The sequence below is a fragment of the Cavia porcellus genome, unplaced genomic scaffold (genome assembly GCF_034190915.1).
Source record: "Cavia porcellus strain 051 isolate PalLab524CR breed Dunkin Hartley unplaced genomic scaffold, mCavPor4.1 scaffold_3, whole genome shotgun sequence".
Lineage (NCBI taxonomy): Eukaryota > Metazoa > Chordata > Mammalia > Rodentia > Caviidae > Cavia > Cavia porcellus.
In genome coordinates this window covers 10,515,031-10,536,180 of record NW_026947486.1, presented here as the reverse complement: position 1 = coordinate 10,536,180, position 21,150 = coordinate 10,515,031, and the positions used below count along the sequence as shown (strand labels likewise).

Sequence of the window (21,150 nt, the reverse complement as noted above, 5' to 3'; positions counted from 1 at the left end):
AGTATCGTATTTCACCATCTATTTTAAATGATAGTTTTGCAGGATATATCAGTCTAGGTTGGAAATCATTTTGCTTTAGGATCTGGAATACTTCACTCCATGCTCTTCTTGACTTTATTGTTTGTGATGAGAAGTCTGCTGTGATTCTGATAGGTTTTCCTTTATAAGTGATCTGTCTTTTCTCTCTGACAGCTTTTAATAATCTATTCTTGTGTTGGATTTCTGGGATGGTGATTATTATATGTCTGGGTGTAGTTTTATTTTGGTTATGACTATTTGGAGTTCTATATGCTTCACTGATCCTGATGTCAGTTTCTGATCTCATGCTTGGGAAGTTTTCAGCTATTGCTTCTCTAAATATCCTCTTGATATCCTTTATGTTGTCTCCTTCTTTTTCATTAATCCCTATCATTCTTATGTTATTCTTCTTTGCATCATCTTGCAGTTGTTGAATTGTTGTTTCCTGATTCCTTGTTATTTTTAAAAGATCTTTCCTTTCCTGTTCACTTGCTGCAATCCTGTCTTCAAGGTCTGAAATTCTATCTTCACTTTCATTAAGGCGGTTTTTACAACTTTCAGTGGAGTTTTTTATTTCCTGTATATCTCTGTGCATCTGCATTATGTATTCTGTTTGTTTCTTATATTGCTCGTCTAGGGATTCTATCTTTTTGTTTAATTCCTCCAATTTTTTATCTGTGTTTTCTTTAGATATATTTAGAATCTCTTTCATTTCTTTTATCATTTCTTCTTTTATCTGGGAAATTATTTCGAGTTTGAATTTCTTTAAAGCTTCCTGGAGTTGCTTGTCAACTTCAGTAGCTATTGTGTCTAATATATGAGGAGGATGGGATATATTTTCTTCTAAATACACTTCTCCTAGGGTTTCCTGAGATGGGCTGGAGGTTTGAGGTTGTAATTTGGTCTTTCGTTTTGTCATTTTCCTATATTTCTGTGTTTCAAGTGTTATTTGAAAGCCTCCTCAGGATCTGTTGAAAATCCCCTTCTATGTTTGCAGCTACTGAGACTCTGGCACCACTCTACCCCAGGCCATTGGGCCTGCAGAACCAATGGCCCTTCTCTGCTTGTTCAGAACTCCGCGGTTCCAGACAAGCTGGGCCTCAGGGACACTGTGCGCCCACCTGCCCCTTGGTAGATCCACAGCTCTTGGATCGCAGCCGGGTTAGGGTACTCACCACAGACCGCAGTGCCTCAGGAGCCTGTGATCCCTCCCTGCTTGCAGAGATATCCACAAACCTCCAGACAAAGGAAGGGCCTCCTGCGGGCACTCCGGATCTACCCCGCTCCTCCTCTGCACGCAGATGGCTATGCGTGGCTGGGCTCAGGCCGAGGTGCCTCAGGAACCCGGGACCCCTCCTCCTCCAGACAAAGGAAGGGGCCTCTGCAGGCGGCTCCGGGTCCGCGCAGCTCCTCCTCCGCACACCGATGGCCAGGCGCGGCTGGGTACGGGCCGAGGTGCCCCAGGAACCCGGGACCCCTCCTCCTCCAGACAAAGGAAGGGGCCTCTGCAGGCTCTCTGGATCCGCGCAGCTCCTCCTCCGCACACCGACGGCCAGGCGCGGCTGGGTACGGGCCGAGGTGCCCCAGGAACCCGGGACCCCTCCTCCTCCAGACAAAGGAAGGGGCCTCTGCAGGCGGCTCCGGATCCGCGCAGCTCCTCCGATAAGAAATTATTAATAAATGAGCAAAATACAGCAATAACTCCCTAAAAGAAAATATCACATCTAAAAAGAAGTTTTATATTTATACTATGAAAGCATAAAATAAAAATATAAAAAATTTATGCATGGTTATAAAAAACTTTAAAAAAGTATAATGACACCCAGTACTTGAGAAGTCATACTAAAACCACCCTACAGATTGTTTAAAAGTGTGTGTCAACAATTATGTCTGTTCCCTTTATCCTGCTGAGCCTAACCCTGGAAATGTATCCCAAAGAAGGAAATCAATAGACAGAGCAGCTGACCCTATGGTCTCCTCCTTTTCAGCCCAGGTACCACTCCTAATCACTGAACTGACCCAATGCCCCAAGTCCTTAAAACCAACTAGGTGTTGTGACATTTTAACCCAGGGGACTGAGGCCTAGAGCGTTTGCTCCTACTAGATTCAGTCTGCATTCTTGTGTATTTGCTTATCCCAGGGTAATTTTTGCTGGAATGACCAACATCTTAAAAAATATAGATCAATAAACAAATGAAAAGGTACTCAACATCACTAGTCATTAGGGAAATGTGAATCAGAGCCACAGTGAGATATCAACTGATACCCCATAGGATGGCTGTTCAACAAACACACGCAGAAAGAGAGGGGGAAAGAGGAAGAGAGAAAGAAAGAAGGAAAGAAAAAATGACAAATGTTGGTAAGAATTAAAGAGATTAGAGCCCTTATGCATCCCGATGGGAGTATAAAACAGTGTAGCTGCTATGGAAGAGTTTGACAGTTCCTCAAAAAGTTAAAACACACAGTCACTATGTGATCATTCATCCCACTGTTAGATATATACCTAAGGGAATTGAAAACGTACATCTGCACAAAAACTTTACATGAATGTTCACTGCAGCACTAATCATAACAGCCCAAGCAGGCAAAGAACCCGAATGTCCACTGATGGATAACCAACATGTGGCAGATTTGCACAATGGAATATTATTCAACCATGGAAAACAGTAAAGCACTGACACGCACTACAATGTGGATGAATCTTGAAGACATTGTGCTAAGTGAAAGAAGTCAGTCACAAAATGTCAAATACTGTATGAGTCCATTTATGGTTGTTGTTACGAATGGGCAAATGTATAGAAACAGAAAGTCAGTCAGTAGCTGGCAAGGGCGTGGGGGAGAGGATAAAGGGAGTGGCTTCTGAATGGGTTCAGGGTTCCTCTTCCAGTGCTAAAATGTTCTGGAATTAGGTGGTGGTGATAGTTGTACAATGTTGGAAATGCACTTAATGTCACTGAATTGTGCATTTTAATATGCTCATAATAGTGAATGTTATGTTATGTGAATTTTACCTCAATCAAAAAAATTAGGGCCAACTATCCCTATTCTAGACCAAGCACTGCGGTAGGCAGGCCATCCTCTCTCTCACTTCTGACTTTTAGAACAAGCCTCAGAGGATTATCTCCATTTTATAGGCACTGGGATATTCAGCAACCTGCCTCCTGACCTGGATTGTATGGCGGTAAATTTGGGAATTGGATCTGGATTTTTACTCTAAGGCATGGGACCTTCTGGGAGTTACACCTACCCACTTGGTATGGGCCACAGGCCTCAAGGGAATCCTCACTTGGACGTCAATCTGAAAGCCCAGCTCCATTCAAATGGCACAAGCTGCTGGGTGCCCCTATGTGTAGGGGTGTGCCTGTGCATGTGAGCATGTGTGGGTGTGTGCGTGAGTGGAGAAGTTGTTTGTGTTCCCCTCCCTCCGTCACCATGACTACTGACTGACTGATCTCATTCTAGACTAGCTGGAAGACACTGAAGATTCCAGTCTCAGGTGCCAGCCACATAAAGGACAGCATGAGGTCAACTTCTGCAGCAAGTTCTTGGTGCCCCTACCCAAATTCCTTTGGCACTCTCCCATCCGGAACATTCTCCGAGGGCATGAGAACTTTACCCGAGGGTACGGAGGCCACGGTAGATGGGAATGGGGGAGACGTACCTCAGCTTCTCCACTCCTCAGGTGAGATAATGCTAAGATCTCTCAAAGAAACCCAATGGGGTTGACCCCAGTGTGTCATTCTGGTGACTTGTTTAATAATACCCCCTTTACTGGTTACTTTCCTTCTCTACCTCACTGGCCGCTTCTCCAGTGGATCACTTGGCCTAAGTCCTTATTTCTGGGGCTGCTTCCGGGCAGATACAACCTAAGACGCCTTCCCTCAGGCAGATACAACCTAAGATGCCTTCCCTCCGTCACTCTTGCATTGGAAACTTGACCAAGTCCTTCAGCCTCTTAGAGCCTTTCACAGGGGTTGAATATAAAGAGGCTGATACAGGAGAGGACCTTGGTGAAGCTGATATTACTAATCTGAGTCAAAGTGATTCGGGGGGAAAGTCAGTGGTTACATATATATTCTACTCCCCCACACCCGAGAGGTTCAATACAAGCCAGATTGCAATAGCAGTGGGGAACGTGCCAGAAGTTATGTCTACCTTCCGCCGCTGTTCCAGCCAAGAGACAACTTGGTCACTGTAGAGGGCTGTTGAAGGAGCTGTGGGCAGGCATGGGTACCAAGAGTACCTGGAGAGACACAGACTTTCTCCTGGGATCCCAGATGTCCCCATGGTCACAGCCACCCAAACAAAGGTAATCTTTGGACTGGCTCTGCCTGGTCTACAGCTGGGATTTCAGAGTGCTCCAGAGCACTATGCTAGACCTGGAGGGCTTTGGCTGGACCTCTTATTTGGCAGATGGCTCTCACCCTCCCCTGGCCCAGCTCTGCCTTCTTTGGCTGGGCTGGCCTTGGGCTGGCCTTGGAGCTGGGGTGTCTCCTGACACCTCTCGCTTGCTTTCTTCATCTCCCGTGGCGCTCAGCCTGGCTGTGAGGACTTGTTTGCTTTCAGTCCTGCGTGCTCTTTCCTCACACACACAGCTGACTGACTTCCTCCTCAGACTGCGTGTGTGGTGGAAGGGGGAGGGCTGTCTGTTAAAGGGAGAAGTAAATAAAATACCTCAGGTGGAAGGGTGGGCCTCTGTTCTGTGCGCCCCGCCTGCCAGCCTGGCACCTGCCCTGGGGACTCGGTGCAAAGCCCTGGGCCACAGCGGAACAGCCTTTTGAAAGGGTGTGGGTGGAGCTAGGACGGTGTCTCTGAGCTGGTGAACTTGGCATCCCAGCTCTTGGGTGATGACTCTGGGTGGTTGGCTGGTTTGGGGGAGTTCTGTGGCTGCTGCCTGGGCTGCCCCCCCCCCCCTGCGCCTCTGCTACATTCTTTTTCTCAGACAAACAGATTCCTTTGCTCACTGGAACAGTCGAGCTGGAGGAGCAGCTGTGACAACAAACACTCGCAGCTGACTAGAGGGCTGCGGCTGTTTTCTGGGTCTACCTGGGCCCACAACTCCCTCCCAGCTACAGTGGGTGCTCTGGCGCAAACCCAGGGTGAGGAGGGTGGGCCATGTCCCTTGGCTGTATGGGAGTGGGCCAGCCCCGCTTCCTCCATTTGCTCCCAAAGGCCATTTTCCTCCGGTGGTTCGTGGGTCATCCTCTGAGTCCCAAATGGCTGACTCTTTTCAGCCAAACCTGGAGAAAAAAACACTTAGAGAAAGGGCTCTGCTTTCCTCCTGGGCCCCATTTGCTCTCAGTGCTCCCTCAGAGGGACTTCCCTCCTGAGACACCCTTGGGCGCCCTGAGTGGGTGTAGAGCCCTTTTGCAAGTGGCAGGGCCGACTGTGGTGAGGTTATGAGTGCACACTGTGATGGTGGGCCCTGTGGGCAGTTTATTTTGTCTCTGATTCTATTTCATAGTGAGTGACTAGCCATTTGCATATTGGAACTGGGAAAGATCCTTCAGAAGTAAGGAAACCAAGATCCAGACAGCTACAGTGGCCCACAGTTTCTTCTCAACTTAGCACAGAATACCCAGGCTGGGGGTTCCTTAGTGCAGGGTGGTCAGCTATGTCACCAAGGCAGCAGCCAACAGCTTCAGCTCAATAATTTGCTTTCACTGTCCCATGCGGTGGCCCTGCCAGCACCTGGCTGTGTGGTGAGGGTTGGCGAGGCCCTGGCCAGTGAGTGCACCCAACCATAATGCTGAGTTGCCCAGGTGATGCCCCTGAAGCCACTGGTCATTGGAGATGGGCTGCTCCCTAAGCAGGTCCACGTCAGGTAGCTCAGCAGGCCATGAAGTCCATAAAGGGGTCGAGATCTGGGAGCTGGACAGCAAGTCCTTCCTCAAAGGCCACTGAGGGTGTTTGGCAAGACACCCATCACAAGGGGTGCTGGTGATGTCAAAGAGACAGCTCCCTGCCCCTTGGTCTCCTAGTGGTGACTGACATTCCTTTAGTTGCTCATTAATTATCTGAGATGACATAGTCATCCTGGACCTCAGCTTCTGGCCTCCCTAGGAAGTGTGCTCTGTTTCCAAGTTGCCAAGAGGGTGGCTTTTTCACGGATCCCTGGGGGCAGAGAGACTCCTTCATTTCATAAGGAGCAGGTAGCATTTGGGGTTCCCGTCTCCTCTCTTCTCCTCTCTCCTCTCCTCTCCTCTCCTCTCCTCTCCTCTCCTCTCCTCTCCTCTCCTCTCCTCTCCTCTCCTCTCCTCTCCTTTCTTCTCCTCTCCTCTCTTCTCCTCTCCTCCGTGCTCCACTCTGTTCCTCTTCTCTCTCTCTCTTTTTCTTGTGGCACTGGGCATCAAACCCAGGGCCTTCACACTGAGTTATATCCCCAGCGCTTTATTTTAATGTTTACTTTGAGACAGGGTCGGTCTTGCTAAGTAACTAAATTGCCCAGGCTGGACACCCACTTGCTGTCCTCTGCCTCAGTCTCCCTGAGTGCTGGGATTACAGGTGTGCAGCACCGTGTCTGGCTTGGGCAGTATTTTCATGTGAATTCCTGATGGACCTCAGGGCAGCAGAGAAGAGCAGCTAGTCAGTGCTCACCAAGGAAGTCATAGTTTAGCTTTGCTCACATTAGATTGTGTTTGAATCCACAGGGAGGAAATAGAACGTAAGGCAGCCATTGTCCAGCCAGAACAGAGTTTCGTGCGTTCCTTTAGTTCCTACTCGGTGGATCAAGATGGACAGGAAGAGGAATGGGAGTGGCTTTTCCTACAGGGCTTGTGAGGACTGTGGGGAGATGAAGCCGAAGCTGGGGAAAGCAATCTGAAAGAGTTCTGATCTTGCAGTTTGAGGATCTGGCCAGAGAGAAGTCCGTTCCCAAAGTGAGGGGAGCATGCTTGTGGTGGCCATGTGTTGGGTCCTGATTATACTGGAAGGTCTGGGAGGAGTGTGCTGGGCTCCATACTCAGGAAAACAGTGCATGGCCCAGTGTAGTAAGTAAAGCTGCCCTTTGGTTCCTTGGGGCTGGCTCTAGGGCCTGGCAGTTCCCTAGTGCTCCTATGTGAGGATGGTGGAAGGTAGCAATGTTGACAGCTGGTGGCCCTGGCTGGGTCCAGGTGGGGGCATCACAGCCCCTTCAGGGGTTCCAAGGCACCCATGAGAGCTGAGGGGAGGCGCAGCTGGCTGGAGTGACAGGGCTCAGGTACGTGCACCAGAGTTGGGCCAAGAGTTTTCTAGCTGCAGTCCCAGTCAGAGTTCGAGGTTCACACCACAGCCATCACCATTCTGGGGGCAGCCAATGCCATTTACCCCACCAGATCTACAAGCTTCCAGCTGGTCCTATCATAGCACTGGGGCGGGCATGGCAAGGGCATTCAGAGATCTGCTTCCTCTTTCTGAATAAGCCCCCATAAGCCCTTATGGCTCCAAGTATGGTCTGAGAGCCAGGAGGCTGGGCATCCACTGAAAGCTTGGTGAGAATGCAGAACCTTGGTGCCCCCACCACTACCCCAGACCCACTGAGTCAGCACTTGCATTTTAACCAGCTCCCACCCCCACTATGTGCATGTTACAGTTTGAGAAATGCAGGCAGAAATTCTGTTATCCTCCCCTTTTTGTCCAAACACCAGCGGCATGTAGAAGACATAGGCCGTGGGACAGAGATCTGAGAAAGCCTGGGGCCACTTAAATACGCACTCTGTACTTATCTACCATGTACAACTGAAATTTTATCCCCCACCCTGTCCTGCTCTGCTTGGGAAAGAATGGATCAGCTAGAGTCAAGGTAAAGTACTGACACCTATCTTTCTTTCTTTTTTTAAATTGGTACCATGTGCTTGCAAGGCAGGTGCTTATGCCGCTGAGCTAAACCCCCAGCCCCCAACACCTTTCTTTAAATGAATGACTGCAGTGTGAGTGGCTTGCAGGTCTGCCATGGCAAGTGAAGACCATGTGGCTCAGAGAGGGAAGCCCACTCAACCAGCTAACCACAAAGGTGGCATAAGAACGTGTAAGCTCCCCTCCTGCCATATTGGGCATCTAACCCCGTGCCTCTGTGTGCCAGGCAAGTGCTCTACCACTGAGCCACATTCCCAGCCCTAGAACCCACATGCTTTGACCCTGACTTTTTACCACTGCTACTCAAAGTGTACTCCAGGGGCTTGTGCCTGTCCACAAATGATCTGGCACCTGTCCTCAGTGAGCCAAGTACAGAAATTAAGAGCAAGCTGACAGAATACATATATATCTGTTAAATCTAATGATCAAATTTTGGGCTTGCATTTTATATTCTGTGCTTCTTTTCTCTTTCTTTCTTTCTTTCTTTCTTTCTTTCTTTCTTTCTTTCTTTCTTTCTTTCCTACTTCTTCCTCTTCTTCCCCTCCTCTTCCTCTCCTCCTTCTCCTCTTCTTCTGCCTCCTCCTTCTCCTCTTCTGCCTCCTCCTCCTCCTCCTCCTCCTCCTCCTTCTTCTTCTTCTTCTTGGTACTGGGAACTGAACCCAGGGCTTTTAATCTGAGCCACATCCTTGGCCCTTTTAAAATTTTTATATTTTGAAGCAAGGTTTCACTAAGTCACTAAGGTGCCCTGTCTGCATAGAATTTTTGATCCTCCTGTCTCAGCCTCCCAGAGTGCTGAGATTACAGTTTCTTTCTTTCTTTTTTTTTTTTTTTTTTGGTACCAGCGATTGAGTTCACGACCTCGCGCTTACCAAGTAAGCACTTGAGCCGCTGAGCTAAATCTCCAGCACTACAGTTTTTTTTAATTTCATTTTTTAAAGCAAATCATTTTTGTTGTACTTTACCAAAGTGTCTGTGATGGATTGAAATTAACACACACACACACACACACCCCATCTTATACTTGAGACTAGTTTGAGAAACACTGCATGCTGCTTGGTGCTGGACCATTTCAAGTCAAGAGGAGAGACAGATTCTAAAAAACTGGAAAAATCGAACGCTTGCCCCCCAGCCTGGGCAAAATGCATGAGATCCCAAGATTGAGGGGCTGAGCTGACTTGGAGGATGGGGATCATCCTTAATTGACGTAGGTAATTTTCCCAGAGGCTGCTCTGCCACAGAAGAATGGGAGGTAGCTATTAGTGGGGGCTGCAGGCCAAGCCATTCCATTCCTGGGGCCCCGGTTTCCTCACCTGCAACTGGGTCACCTGCAAGTGGAGCCGAGGCACAGTGCTTCCCTGCCGCAGCTGCCACAGATCTTTGCCAGGCTCCGACCTGCAGAGGACAGGATTTGGGGCGTGAATGCCCCGGAACCGACAGCACCTTTATTCTCTCTCCACCCAACCTGGTCTATGCTCATCTGGCAGAGGAACAAGCAATTTCATTTTATGAGCCTGCAGACCTCCGGTCTCCCAGCTTCCCAGCCTCCCAGCTGGCCAGATGCCAGGCCTGACATGCAGGCCAACATCGCTACCCAGACCTGCTGCCCTGGCTGTTCCGAATTCTGGTGCGTCTGAGTCACCGCGCCTCAGCGGGCGTCTCCAGGAAAGATAAAAGATCAGGCCCTCCTGGGGGCCCACTGATGGCCATCTATCAGCACGTCTACATTTTGGCCTCCTTTTTCTGATGCTTCTGATCCAGCTAAGCAGGCTGCGGGTGTCCAATGGGGAACCGCTGAGCTGCAGAAGTTCCGGCGGAGTCCCTTTCCCTAAGGCGGTCTTGTGGGCTGTGGAAATCTCTCTCTGTCCTTCCTCCAGCGCTGTTGGTTTCCGTGCACAGCTGAGGAGGGCGGGGGATGAGGCTCTTCGGTGGTCGGCAGCCTCCAGAGCGCTGCTCTGGATCCTCGGACCACCCGGCCTTGCTGAGACGTGTGCACGCCTGAGGCGCCCAGTCCACCTGCAGCCCCCGGGCGTCTGGAGGCAGCCTGTCAGATTAGCCCTGTGGCTGGCCCCTGTTTAATGAGTGTGGCGCCTGGTGTGCGGCTTGGCCCCTGCTTGTTTAGACAGCCTCGCTGGCTGCGCCACGTGTCCCTGCACCAGGCTGAGGAGGGGCAGCCCCTTGGAGAAAGCCTGCCGCTTTATGCTTTCTGAACTGAGCCTGGCCGCCCCTGCCAGGGTCAAAAGGCTCTTTCTTAGCAAAGGTCTGCTGGGGCCTAGAACGACTTATTTCCTGGGGGACTGAGGCTGGCTAGGGGATGCTAGTGGTGGGGGACACTTGGAGATGCAGGCCACCCGGCAGCAGGGGCCACATCCAGTCCAGCCACTAGGTGCAGAGAGCCAGTCACATGGCTCTGGCTTCCCTGCAGTCATCATTTGATTGCTTTCAGGGCGCCTGCAGAGGAAGGTTGCAGGAGCCGGTGGTGGGCAGTATCTGAGCCCTTCCTTAGCTGAGCTTTGTAGAGCTGGAGAGCAAATGGCTTTCTAGAGATGGAGAGCCTGTTGGGTCCTGATTTCTCTGTTGGTTGAAAGCCGAGACTCTCGTCCTTCCTACTGGGGCATCCTAGGTTGTCCCTACCCGCGATTCTCCTTCCCCTACCCAGAGACCAGAGGGCACTTTACCATTTTTATTCATAAAGTTTTGACTTTGAGATAATTTCAGATTTGAAAAGTTGCAAAAATAGTACCAAGACTTCCTGTGTCCTTTTATTCAAATTCCTCCCATGTCAACATTTTTTTGAGGTACTGGGGATGGAACCCGCAATCCGTGCATGCATCACTCCTCCCACCTGGCTCTTCACGCTGGTTATTTTGTAGACAGTTCTGTAGTTTAGCTTTGTCTGATGTTTCTGGCGACTTCTTTCAGGTTCTGCATGTTGGGCAGAAACACTGCTTGAGTGAGAGGTGACCTCTATATATGATAGCAAGAGGTAACACATGTCCCTGTGTCTCATTATGGGTGATGTTAACTTTGATCACCTGGTTAAGCTCTCTTCACTATTACTAATTTTTCCTTTGGCAATTAATATGTACCATATGGGCAGAGACCTCTGATTAGGGTCCCTTCGCCTCTTGACCTCAGGTGAAATCCCAATTCCTTGATGTGCCCAGTGCCTGTGGTCTGGTGGCTGACAGTCAAACTCCAGACACACTTGCTTTCTTGCTCTTTCTAGAACTCACCAACCTCATTCCTGCGACAAGGCTATCTGTCTGGAATGCTCTTCTGCTGGTAATCACATGCTTGGCTTCTCTGGCTCCTCAGATCTCAGCTTACCAGTCACCTGAAGGAGCGCTGGAATCACCCAGCCATAGTACCCTGTCTTGGTTCTTGGCATGGCACTCACATCCATCTGCCTCTTGCTTGCTTGTTTGCTTGTTGGCTGTCTTGCCCAGAAGAAGAAAGCGGGGACCCCTTAAACCCTGCTCAGTGTGGTGCCTTATGAGTGGGGCCTGACCCACAGTTGCGGAATGAATACTGATGGGGAGTTTGCTGAATGAATGCAAGATGAAGGCTTGCTTGGGGACGCTGCGCAAACTGGGGTCCTAACCTGGAAGAGCTGGAATTCTGCCAGCTTATCCTTGTTGGCTTCAGGGCAGCTCTGCTGGGCTTGTGCTCAGGTAGGGCAGATGGCAACGGAGTAGCTAGGGATTTTCTGCATGACATTCTTAAGGTGGAAATAGAAGAAACAACTGGAAGGCCCACAGTGCTAGCTGCTTTTTTCCTTCCCTCCTTCCTTCCTTCCCTCCTTCTTTCCTGCCTTGCCTTCCATCTCTCCTTTTTTTCCTCTTAAAGATTTGTGGGTAGAGAGAGGACAACCGCAGCGAAGGCTATAGGTGCTGGCAGCTGCAGGGCAGCAGCCACCAGCATGCCAGCCTAGTGCAGGAATGGAGATATGTGGGCTGCTAGGGTGACCTCAGCACACAGGTGCAGGATAAACCTGTGCTTGCTCTTCACCTGCCACTGGTACCAGGGGTGAAGCACGAGGACAGGACTTTTTCAGTGTTTGCTGCTGGGGAGGTCACAGGACACAGTGCTTTCCTGACAGTGACACAGTGAGCATGGCCTGAGCTCCCGCCCATTTCTTTCAAGGAGTGCCTTAGTCAGCTCTGGCTGCTGTAACTCACAAAGTGGGGGGACTGAAGTGACAGTTTATTTCTCACAGTTCTGAGAGGTGCAAGTCCAAGATCAAAGTGCCCACAGGATTGCTTTCTGGGGAGGGTCCTCTCCTTGGCATGTACACAGCCACCTCCTTTCTGTGGCCTCTGGTGGTCTTTCCTGTGCACACATGGAGGAGGGGTGAGCTGTCTAGTGCCTCTTATTAAAAGGACACCTGTCCTACTGGATGACACACCCAGTCTCATGAGTTCATTTAATCTCAATCTCCTTCTCAAAGCCCTAACTCCAAAGAAAGACACACTGGGGGTTTGGGCTTCAGTGTCCAAATTTTAAGGCCCACATCTGAGTCCCAGCAGGGAGAGACCTTTGGTTCTTATTGGAGAGCCTCAGAGATTCTCCAACAAGATAGGTCTCTCAGGGAGTATCTCATCCCTCTCTTATGCTGCTGGGCCTTAGGCTTCATTTTGGGATATCATCCTAGAAATGTCAGGGTGCACCCAGGTAATGCTGCTGACCTTCATGGCAGGGATAAGGTTCTGTCAGCATTTTTAGCTGGCAAGAAGGGGAGTGAGTTGTGCTGCATGTAGACACACCAGTTGGCACTCTGACCTGAGGACCATCTTTGTGCATGTATATGCGCAAAAGCGTGCATATGCTGTCTGTTTAGGACTCCCTGCTGGAGGAAGTGGGGAGTGAGCTGGTTTCTTCTGGTCCCTCTTGACCTCTCCCTCCTTTGACACTTGACACTACCAACCTGTGTCCCCATTAGCCTTTCAACTTAGGTGTGGCACAAGACCCTTGCTTTCATCTCAGGAACCCACTAAAATGAGGTTGGAATTTTCTAGAAGCCCCTGTGACAGCTGAGGACCTATATACACTGACAGTGCAGGATGTGGGCAGGATAGGGAGCTGTTGCAATGGTCTTTCTCCGTAACCATTCTGAAACACAGTGAAATGAATGAGAACATTACTTTTGCTCATGAATATACAATTTGAGCAGGTCTCCTTTGTGCCATTTGGCATCAGCTGGGGTGACTAGAAGCTGGGCTGGACCCTCTGAAAGCCTGCTTGCTCCTATGTCTCATATTGGTGCTGGCCATTGGCTGAGAAGTTAGCCAGACTTGTCCATCAGAATGCCCACAGATGGCCTCTCCAAGTGGCTGCTAGGCTTTCTCACAACCTGGCAGTTGAGTTCTCAGAGTGATGAGAGAGAGAGAGAGAGCAAGCGAGCGAGCAAGCAAGCGAGAGAGAGAGAGAGAGAGAGAGAGAGAGAGAGAGAGAGAGAGAGAAACCAAGTGGAAACCATTACATATTTTCTGTGCCTCAGCATCATTGCTGCCATATTCTATTTGTTAGAACCCATCACTAAGGTGGCTTGCACTCAAAGACAAAAGAGTTCTGTTCCATCTCTGGATGGGCAATGGTGTCAGAGGATTCATAGCCACATTCTAAACCCTCAGAGCTACCTTTCTAAAGTCAGAGTAGGACTTGGTACTTGGGACCCTGTGCTTTCCAGTGATCAGCCTCTGTTCATGAGTCACCTTCATACTGTGTGCGTCCCAGCACGGCCCTTGTTGGGTGTGGGGTGGAGGAGAATGAACCAGGCTTGTTTAGATCAAAGGCAAAGTAAGACCTAGCAGCACTGTAATGTGCGTGACAAGAATTTGGTGCCACTTTCAAAGGCACAAAAACATCTTCTATCAGAGCAGCAAGGCCAAGGTAGGAGGGATAGTGGTCAGACACTGAAGTTTTGCCCTGTGGAATCTGTAGGGACCCAAGTTTCTTTATCTCACTGCTCTGACATCATTAACCATGAGGTGACCTTGAACACTAGTCACTGAACACTGGCCTGTGCTTTGGCCAGCAGAAAGGAGGAAAAATCAAGAAGCAGCAGTAGAAGGTATCCACAGCTATTTTGTGAAGAAGATGCCCTGAGCCGCCGTGTGATACTTCTGCTTCTAGCTCATCAGCCAGAACTTCTTCCTGTGGTCATTCTTAACCATGTGAGATCAGGGAAACGAAGTCTTTAAATGGGTAGTCTTGTGCCAAGCTAAAATCTCTAATCCTCTTAGAATAGAAAAAAGAGAGAAAGGATACGTGGGGGCAAGGAACAAATTTGAGCGAACTTACTAATTAAAGCATTTTGCTGGGCATGGTGGTGCATGTCTCTAATCCCAGAACTGTGGGAGGCTGAGGCAGGAGAATTGAGAGTTTGAGCCCAGCCTGGGCAAATTAGTGACTTACCAAATCACTGTCTCAAAGTGAAAGAATAAAAAAGGGCTGTTAATGTAGCTCAGGGTGAAGGCCCTGGGTTCAGTCCCCAGTCCTGCAAAAACAAACAAAGAAAGTTGACGCCGATAGCAGCTGTATATGTGTACTACAAAAATACCCAAAGGGAAGGGTCAGCGCCAGCCAGGGGTGTTTTTTAAATTTCCATATAAGGCTGCTGTTTACTTTGGTAGGAGAGTGTGGAAACTTGCGTCAACCAGCAGGGGTATTTCTATTTATTGCAGTGGTATTTTGGACCCTCTAATCAACTGGTGCCCTGGATGGCTGCCCGGCTGGTCTGCTTAGCTAGCATGGTGTCTTTGCACTTGGGGACACTTCAGAATTTAGGGAAGACCCTATTCCTCCCCAGAAGGTATGGCTTGGCCTTGTAACTGTCAGGAGGTGAAGGGTCCCTAACCCTGAGTGCTATACAATTTTGTTATTTGCATAAGGGACCCAATTAGTTTGCTGGGGCCACTGTGACAGAGTATCACAGACTATATGGCTTAAATCACAGAAATATAATTGTCTCAAAGTCCTGGAAGCCAGAAGTCCAAGATCAAAGTGTCAGTAGGGCCACGTCCTCTCTGAAGGTGCTGGCAGAGATCTATCCCAGGTTTCTGTCTTAGCTTCTGGTAGTTTCTTGGCTTGTGGACAAAGGTCTACAACTCTTTATATGCATGTCTGTGCCCAACTTTCTCCCTTTCATAAGGCTATCTGTCATATCAGATTAGAGCCCACCTCAATCACTTATATCTGCAATGAGCTTTATTTCCAAATAAGGTTACAGTATAAGGTACTAAGAATTAAAATGTTAACATATAAGCAAGGCATGGTGGCACAGGCCTCTGAACCCAGTACCCTTGCTGAGGAGAATTGCCTAGAATTTGAGGTCATCCTGGGCTACATAGTGAGAACCTGTCTCTAAAAACAAATTTTGGGGGACACAACCACAGACAGAGTGGCTGTGGGTGTGAGTGTGTGTGTATTGATCCAAAGCTTCCTGATTTGGGTGGCCGCGTGTGTGGGTATGATTTTTACCAGTGATAGCGGAGTGATGGATGGCAAAGAGCCTCTCATTTACAGAAGGGCTTCCTTGTCACCAGGTGTCACATTCTAGCACAAATCCAAAGGTTTGATGAGAGAATGTTCTTTCCTCAAGTCCTTTTCAAAGATCTATAGCTGACTTTTTCTGACACTTCTTTGGTCACAGTCACAGCATTGGGAGTTGCCCTGACTGATTTTCATTCAGAAAATTTCGCTCATGGGAGTTGGGAGGGGCTGCATCCCCTCTGGTGCATTCAAGGCCCTTTCTGTGAAGAAAAGCCAGGTTAGGCTGGCCAGGAAGAAGGGATGGAGAGAGGCCCATGAGGAAGGCAGTGCACTGAATCCACCACCAGGCACTGGTCAAAGGGGGTGGGCAGAGGCCTTCTGTGGCAGGGATTGAGTGGGCCCTGATGGCAGAGATGGGGAGAGGGGATGCCGGGTGGAGTGTCAGTCGATACCTCCTTAGAATAACAGTTCTCGTCTGGCACTGGGTCTGACTTTAAGCTGACAAATGATTTTCCTTCACAATAAAAGTACAAACAGAATCTTAATTAATGAATTTGCCAATAGCCGTTGCCTATTTTATGGGCCTTAGCCCAGATTCAGTCTGTGGACAGGATGAGTGACTGTGTGTGTGTAGATCTGGCCATAAATCACCCAGGGCCCAGGACAAGGGCAGTCTGTTGGGGGTCTTCTGATGCAGCCCTTCTGTGATAGCCACAACAGCTGCAAAAGCCATAGTAGCTATGGCAGCCGGGGTCCCCATGGGAGGCTCAGCGACGGGGGAAGCCTTGTGACAGTGTAGCTGGAGCCCAGCTCAGTGCTGCTGCTTCCTGTGGCTGAGTGGACTAACATGTCCCCCCAGAGGCCATTGGCCCAATTTCCTGCTGTTCCTGAGTGAATAGTTTGTCTTTTCCTGTTTCCTCCTAGGGAGAGGCCATGGTTTCCTCAGTCATCTATATGGCCATGAGGGATTACCTTGGAATAGCTATCCCAGCTCAGATGGGGGCTCGCTTGCATCATTCATTCAAGACCAGGAGTGAGACTGTGTGTGGGGCTGGGCTGAGGAGGGATGAAGCCATCCAGGTCTCATTCTCAGAGGCTTAATGGTGTCTCCTAGGTGCTGTCAGAGGGATCCCAGGGGCTGGGGTGGAGTGGGGTAGGCAGAACTCCCCGACAACGATTTGTTTCCCATGGAAACTGACAGAAGGGGGAGGCATTGTGAGGCTGTCGCTCGGGGCACAAAATGGCCAGTTTTGATAAGACCCATAGCACAACAGATGCCAGACGTCAGTGTGGGCCTGGAACAGAGGTCCTGAAGGATTTGCTAGGGTTAGAGTAGCTTGGGGCACTTGTGTTTTGCGAAATGCCCCCACCCCATCCCGATATAATGGCTTTTTCCACTTTACCGTCCTCCTAAGGCCAGATGACATGGAAAAGAAGGGTGACCCCTCACATACTTGAAGACAACCCAGTTGCCTGCCCTTTTTGCAGTCTCCTCCCTGTTGTGCCCTTTCATCAGCCTGTGCAGGCCTGTTTTCCAATCCCAGTTAATGATTAATAATTTGTTTAGCATTAACTGAGCTTTCCATTTTTTTTGGTTCACACTTGCCCAGCCATTAGTCACAATTCTTCAAAACCAACGCTTTGCTTCTGTGTGGCATCAATACATTAATTTCCTTTACGTTTCTCCTTGATCTGGCTGGCAAAGTCCAGTGTTCATTTGCAATCTATGGTCCTTTTGCTTTTCTCTTGTCTCCTTGGGAGTGAGATACCGCGAAGGTTGATTCAAAGCAGGGCAAGACCCAGGTGAGCCCCCAGGGTGAACTCCGGGGGTGACCTGCTTCTTGTACTCAGAATAGGTGCTGTTGAGATTTCCCATCTCTGGGGATGTTAGTCCTGTTTAAATGCTTTATTTCCTTCAGGATCTTTGAGTTACCATCCCTCAGTGTTCCCATTGATAATAGTAGAGTTGTCATAATCAATATGGCTGTTATCCTTGTGGCTCTTCCCAGAGTCCTCTCTGTCTGTCTACATTTCTGGGAGTTTCCCAGTCCCACCAATGCACTGCAGCCATCTTCATGGTATGTCTTCTTGGTTGGTCTCTCTGGCCAAGTGGTTCTCAGTGACCTGCTGCATTTGGTCATGAGGCTCTGTTTCTCCACCTTTATCTTATTTTTATTATTTTGGTATTGGGAAAAGGAACACAGGCCTCTACATATGCTAAGCACGTGCTCTACCCCTGAGCTCCACCTCCAGCCTCCATTTCTCCATCTTTTAAGTGCCAAGGAGTAAGCTGTCCCTAGGAAGAGCCCAAGATTCAGGAGTGATGGGAGTAGATTTGTGTGCTTCACTCCAGGAAGACCTGTGCTCACATCAGACTTGGCACGAATAAGATGTCCTTCTTTTCTTCCCCATCACATCAGCCCATTCTTCTGTCTTCCCCACACTGCTTTGTAGTCAGATCATTTGTTCCCAGTCACTGAAGGCAGAACTATGGATGTTACTGCATCACAGCCGCTCACTAGTGCCAACAGATTTCTCTGAGCTCCTTAGGTAAGAGGGTGGCTCTGTGCTGCCCCCAACCCTGACTGGTTTCTCTCCCCACTGAGCCTGGCTCACCCCACATCCAGCTTATGGCCTCCTCTCCACTGGTGTCTCCCAGGAGACTGTTCTTTGGATCCATTATTACTTCCTGCCATTGTTCAGAACCCATACGTGGCTCCCAGCTGGCTACAGGATAAAACTGGAGCTCTCACAGCTGAACAGGGAAGGCTGCTGCACCTTCCTGCTCTCGGCGCTAGTGCCCTGATTGAACCCCACTGCTCCATCCCTCTTCTATTTGATGAGAAAAAATAGGTATGGTATGGTCCCTAAAAACAGGGAGCTCATTCAACATTGTATAGGCAGCCTGAAAAAGCCATTACATGCTGAAAATATTGTAAGTCAAAAGTGCATTGAAACCAGGTGTGGTCATACATGCCTATAATCCCAGAATTCTAGGAGGTAGAAGCAGGAGAATTGTAGCAAGTTCAATCTCAGCCTGGGTAACTTACCAAGGCCCTGTCTCAAAGAAAGAAAGGGAGTGGGGGGATGAAAAAAAGGAAGAAAAGGAAAAAGATTGACGATATGGCTCAGTGCGAATGTCCTAGGTTCAGTCACCGGTACTGAAACAAAAAAGCATTGAATACATCCAGCCTATCAAACATCATAGCTCCATCTAGTCCACCATAAATGTGCTCAGCACACTTCAGCCTAGAGCTGAGCAAAAACCTCTAACACAAAGTCTCTTTTAAAGGAAACATTGAGTGTCTCATGCGACGTGTTGGAAACTGCACACTGTAGAGGGTTGGTTGTCACCCTCAATGATCACATGAGTGACTGAGTGCTGACTCACTGCTGCTGTCTAGCATCCTGACAGGGTCATACTGCACATCACCAGACTAGGAAAATGTCCACATTCAGGTTTTGAATCACAGCTTCTACTCAGTACGCATCATGTTTTCATCATTTCTAATCCTACAATCCTAAGTTAAAACCTCATAAGTCACTGTACAGAAGGAGACAGAAATCCAGACATCAGAGATAAGTAAAATTATAAATTGCATGAAAGAATAGTAACTTGATGAGTGACACACAGAATCATTAGAAAGCCAAAGGGGGAAGCTTAGATGGGAGGTGATGGGCCTTAGGATGAGGTTCTCATGAGGCAAGAATCACGGGAAGAAATTACCTGTAAAGTGCTAAAGAATAGTCCAGGTAGAATGAGTCTTTTTATAAACCCTTGTGATAATAAAGAATGTCCATGGTGCTGGAATTTGGTGAACTAAAGGGAAATATAAAGAAAGATGGAGGTGTAACAGTCAAGGGCCAAGTTACTTAGGGAAATTGAAGTAGTCAGGTTTCTTCTGTGATAATGCTGCATAACAAAAAGCCCTTGGATCAGAGTGGCTTGCAACAGTACTGATTTCCCACTTTTAGATCTTTCCCTTTTTTGTTTGTTTTTGCAGTACTGTGAATTGAATCCAAGGCCTAGTGCATGGCAGCCAAATGCTCTACCATTGAACTGCATTTCTCTAGTTTATAGTCTTTTGACTGCCCATAGTCCATTGGGCCTCAGCTGCAGGCCTCAAGGCCAAGACTGGGCGTCTTGCTTTGGACTGGGTTCAGGACAGTGTTACATTTCTCTCATGCTGGGACCAAGACTGAAAGAAAAATAGCTGCTTGGGGCAAACTTTTTTTTTGTGGTGGAACGTCAACTTCAGAAGATGCCTGCAAACAATGCCTGTCAAGGCCAAGGTTTGGAACCAGCCAAACCAGCACTGTTGCTTCTGCCCACAACCCACAGCCAAAGCCATTCCTCATGCTGAACCTTGAGTCAACAGAACAAGGGGAGATCTAGCTGGGGTACTAGGTGTGCAGTCAGGTGGCAGAGGGCGTAGTTATTTCAGACAGAGGGAAAGTTGGGCACCCATGGGCCATGTTGGTAAAATCTGAAGCATGGATTCTGCCTTTTTATTCTAACAGCAATTGAAAATTTTCATATCATTTTTTTCTTCCTTCCCTCTCCTTTGTATTTTTATTCCTATTTTTAATTATCCAACTAACACAACAGCACATTTCCATTATAAATTATTCAAGCTATATAAATGAGTCCCCATTGTCATTCCTGGTGCTCTCCGATACAAGTCTCTTTTAGAAAAGACCGTGTAGTCTCTTAGATACATCTTTTTTAAGACTTTAAAAGATGCACCTATGTGTTTAAGTACCACATTGTTTCTCTGGTGTGAGAACCCAAAAGTGTAAATGAGGACCAAAATTTATAATAGATGTTGGGAAATGGGAAGAAAATGTTCACATGAGAAGGGGAACAAGGGAGGGAGGAGGAGGAAAGGAAAGAAATGTCAAAAACAGAAGAAAAAATAGAAACAAAGTTTTTGTAAATGAGGGGAAAAGATTGAAGGGAGGGGAAGGGGGATGGGGAAAAAGAAACAAGATATAATATGTACGTGTACAAATTATCTATGATGAATGTGATCATTGAGTGTATTCAAAATGTACCAATAAAATAAAAAAGACCATGCACAAAAAAGTAGCAAGAAAAATGCACACACACACACAGAATTTTTATAAATATGTTTTAATATGAATGGTGCCATATAGAATATACTGTTTTGTAGCTAGCTGGCTTGGATTTGATTTCTTAACAAATAATTCCCTCTTTTTTTTGAGTACTGGGGATTTAACCCAGGGCTTTCACACTGAGCTATATCTCAAAGCACTTTTGATACGGGGTCTTGCTAAGCTGCTAAGGTGCCCAGGCTGGGCTTGAACTTGTGATCTTCCTGCTTCAGGTTCCCAGAGAGCTACAATTATAGGTGTGTACCATGATGCCTAGCTACCAACTAATTTCTTGAGCTCCAAGTCAACACGTGAGAAGATTGTGTTGTAATATTTTTGTGCTATAAGATTTTTAGTTTCCAAGGGTTTTACTTTGGGCATGGTTAAAAGGTATGAATGTGGTCCCAAACATCACACCCATGTGACCACAATAATATTTCCAGTGCCACAGACTCTTCCGGAACATTGATATTCCCCTGTGAAGAGATGAAGTCGATGCCCTCTCCCCTTAAACCTGGGTGGTTCTTTGTGACTAACAGAGAATGGCAGAAGTATTACCATGTGAGTCCTGAGTTTAGGCCATTTGAGGCAACTTGGTTTCTGCCAGGCTTTTTCCTGGGCTGCTCATATTTGGGGCCCAGAGGCCATGCTATAAGGAAGCCCAGGTCACATGCAGAGGCTCCACAGCTAGGA

The 21,150-nt window shown here is 48.3% G+C and overlaps 1 long non-coding RNA gene across 1 annotated transcript in view; it reads left to right on the top strand.

Annotated features, from left to right (window-relative positions):
* Nucleotides 1-3,502: 3,502 nt before the first annotated feature.
* Nucleotides 3,503-21,150, top strand: part of LOC134475347 (uncharacterized) — a 30,143-nt gene continuing 12,495 nt past the window's right edge. Inside the window, exon 1 of the long non-coding RNA XR_010046468.1 lies at nucleotides 3,503-3,700. This is a non-coding gene — a long non-coding RNA (uncharacterized LOC134475347). The remainder of the gene's footprint in view (nucleotides 3,701-21,150) is intronic.